Source organism: Malurus melanocephalus, unplaced genomic scaffold, assembly GCF_030028575.1.
Source record: "Malurus melanocephalus ecotype Western Australia unplaced genomic scaffold, MMel_1.1 scaffold_2484, whole genome shotgun sequence".
NCBI lineage: Eukaryota > Metazoa > Chordata > Aves > Passeriformes > Maluridae > Malurus > Malurus melanocephalus.
Genome location: NW_026625716.1, coordinates 1 through 3,593, shown reverse-complemented (window position 1 = coordinate 3,593; position 3,593 = coordinate 1). Strand labels below are relative to the sequence as shown.

The 3,593-nt window shown below is 53.8% G+C and overlaps 1 long non-coding RNA gene across 1 annotated transcript; it reads right to left on the bottom strand.

Moving 5' to 3' along the window:
- Window positions 1-1,075: 1,075 nt before the first annotated feature.
- Window positions 1,076-2,209, bottom strand: LOC130587806 (uncharacterized). The gene is made up of 3 exons (XR_008966854.1): window positions 1,985-2,209; window positions 1,389-1,467; window positions 1,076-1,204 (listed from the first exon to the last, which is right to left on the bottom strand). It is a non-coding gene; the product is annotated as an uncharacterized LOC130587806 (long non-coding RNA).
- Window positions 2,210-3,593: the final 1,384 nt, after the last annotated feature.

Below are 3,593 nucleotides of genomic sequence, written 5' to 3'. Positions count from 1 at the left end.
CCCAATCCCCATCAACCCCGCATGCACCTCCCACATCCTCCCAACCCGCCAAATGTCCATCCAATCCCTCCCAGGGATTTTGAGGGGGCTGTAGGGCCAAGTAATTTTGGAATGGGACTGAGCCTCTTTCAGGAGGCACTTAACCTTTTGCAGTGGGATTCAGTGGTTTTGAGGTGACACAGGGAGACCTTCCATTTTCTGGAGCGTAAAGCTACGGAGAAAACTCTTCAATATCCCCTCAGAATCCACAAATCCTCCCAAATAGCATCTTCCCTGGTGCCTATGAGAATCTAGGGGAATGTGGACACCACCAGCCAGGTGTTTTTCCAACGTGGAACATGGGGAATATGGTTCACCAGGTCTCTCACCAACATAGGTCCTCTGACGGGAGATGGAGTTGGAGCAGAGGAGAAAGCTCTTCCCATGCTCAGGGCACTGACATGGCTTCCCTCACTGGTGCCTCTGTTGGTGTTGGGTCAAGTTAGAGCTCCTGGAGAAGCTCTTCCCACACTGAGGACACTCATAGGCCTCTCCTCAGTGTGGGTGCGCTGGTGCCTGACAAGGCTGCAATTGTATTTGAAGCCCTTCCCACAGTCGGGGCAGCGGAAGGGCCTCTCATCTGTGTGAATGCGCTGATGGAGGAGGACACTGGAGCTAGTCTGAACCCTCTTCCCACACTCAGAACACTCATAGGGCCTCTCCCCAGTGTGGTACCGCTGGTGGGAAACGAGGTTGGAGCTCTGACTGAAGCTCTTCCCACATTCCCCACACTCGTAGGGCCTCTCCCCTGTGTGGATGTGCTGGTGGCGGATCAGGTCAGAGTTGCAGCTGAAGCCCTTCCCACATTCCCCACACTCGTAGGGCCCTTCCCCAGTATGGATCAGCCGGTGACGGAGCAGGCGGGTGCTCTTCCTGAAGCGCTTCCCACACTCCAAGCACTTGTAGTGCTTCTCCCCAGAGTGAAGCTGCTCATGAACCCCCAGCTCCAAGCCCCGGCTGAAGCTCTGGGTGCCTTCCTGGCCCTGGGTGGGTCTTTTCCCCTCAGAGCACCCTGGCCTGGGTGCGCAGTCCCTCCTTGCGCAAGATCTCTGTGGCTTTTCCTTCTCATTGGATTCCTGTACTCTGGAGCTGCACAAAACGGCCTCTTCCATGATGTTCTGCTGGGGGGATTTGTCCTCCTTGGTCTCCATCCTCAGCTCATTGCCTGTGGGAGGAAGGACAAGGAGAGGATGGGATTTGCTCCGTGCCAGAGGGAAGGGGAAGGAGATCCTCCCAGTCCAACCCTGGCAGGACGGTGTTGGCAGCGGGGTTGTCCTGCAGCCAGGGTCGATGCTGGGCTGGGAGATGGAGCAGGAGAGAGGGGAAAGGTGCAGTGACTGCCTCCTCACCTGCCTGGGGGTCCTGGGGCATCCTCCTCTTCTTCGCAGCCTCCTTCTCTATCCAGCCAATGGCTGGCAATGGGAAATGCTGGTTTGGGGAAAAACAAAGCATGAGCAACTTGGGTTTGAAGGTCCATCCACCCAAGTCTATCTCTATATCCCCTTATTCTCTGCTTTCGGGTTCCAGGGTGTCCAAGGAGTCCCCCCTCCCCGCTCCAGGCTGTTGAGGGTCCCGAGAATCGTGGCCCTCCCCGCTCTCTGGGCTCCCATGTTGAGGTCCTGGGGGACGCAGGGCTCTGCTCCTCCAGACTGCCAGAGGTCCCCTAGCCCTGGTATTGTCCCTCACTGCTCTCCCCACCCTGGGGGTCCTGAGGTTGCTCCCTCTGGCTCTCCCAGGGGGTCCCACATTTCCCTTGGCTCCAGGCTGTAGGCGGCAGTGCCTGACCCGGTGCACCAGTTTGAAAGCGAACCAGCAGGGAAATTATCCCCACGCAAATATCTTGCAAGAGATTCTCAGTCAGAACTACAAGTTAATAGGAAAAATGAAAATAAAAGCAATAATACAGAAACAACAATAGTTTAAACTGACAGAGTCAGAGTACAACCTGACACACTGTTGGGCAGAGTGGTGCCTGCAGTGCCGTTGGAATGATGGATGTGCTCTCGTTGCTGCAGTGATCCTGAAGACAGGTCGAGTCCGTCTCTGAAGGTCCAGTAGTGGTTCTCAAGCTCCTCTCCTCTGGGAACCCAGTGGAAGAAGTGTCCCAGTGTTCCAGAGCCCCAGTTTATATGCTGGTAGGGATGTCCAGTTCYTCCTCTCTGGGTGGGGCATCTGATAATGGGGTGATATGAGTCATTCCCCCAGACCTTGATGGCCCAAAAGCAGAGACAGCCCCCCTGGAGGGTGTTATCAGGGCTGAGTYATGCTGAGAATAAAGAGCACTTCCCCATTGGTTTTAACAGCTTATGGAGATGGTAATAGAATACATTCTGTTTTGGTTACACCTTCCATGTAACCTAAAACACCCGGGCAGAACCAACACCCACTGCAGGGGCAGACCCCAAGCCTGCCCCCACACCAAAGCACTGCCAGCACCGCCATAAGAACCCTCCAAAAACACCTCCTGGAGACCCCACAATTTTCCCGCAAAGGGCAATTATGGCTCAGCTTTGGAGTCCTGCAAGATTCAAACATCCCCCCAAAAAACATCAGCCCACGGACTCCCCGGGAAATAGGGGCCAAGCTCCCCCTCGCCAGACTCCCCCTCCGCATCCTGTGGGAATATCCTCCTGTACGATGGGGGGCAATGCTCCCTGGGTCAGGGGAGCTGCAAAATCTGAAAGCCCTGAACCCTAAAGCTTCCTCTTCTTGTTTTCCTCTATGCATCTTCCTCCTTCTGCACCCTAATCCCACCTCCTGCTCCTCCTCTCTCCATTGCTTCGCCCCTCTGTGTGGGGAATGCTGTTGAGGAATGGTTGTTCAGTAAAGGAGAACATGAGGAAATTCAGCTGATTGAGCTAGAATTGAGCTAGACGCGAGGGAGGATTGAGAAAGACAAAAACAGCACAAGAATGAGGAAGCTGTAACCACAAGTGCATACACGAGGGAGCTTTTGTAAGTGCATATACGAGGGAGCTTTTGCAATATGGGAGGCTGACCATTATTACAATATGGGGGACTGACCGTTATTATTAGAAAAGGCAAGATCAGCAGAGGTATGAAGAAATGTAACCGCAAGTAGGCACATAGGGGTGGGATTGACCATTATCACATTGTCCAATGATGAGCTATGCTTTTGCAATATGTATGAGCTTATTTTCTTGATTATAAAAAGGCAGAGGCCCCAAAATAAAATTGAGACTTTTTGATCATCATCGGATGTGCTTGTCTTCCTTCGATTCTTACAACACCTCTGTATTTCCCTTTTTTCCTCCATCCATCCTCCTCCTGCCCTGTTCACCCCAAGCTCTCACATCCCACGGGAGAAGTGGAGATGGAGCCGGGATGGATGGGCAGGGTGGGGTTCTTGGCTGCTCCCACCCACTGCGGGGGAACTCAACCCAGGGAAAAGGCACAAAATTGTTGGGTGGAGATCAAAATTTGGGGGTTGTGGTCACCCTGGGTGGGGGCTTCCACCCCTCTGGTCTCATTCCAGGAGCCTGGAGAGTTTGGAGCAGGGAATGCAGAGATTGATGGGGGATCCCAGGGAGTTT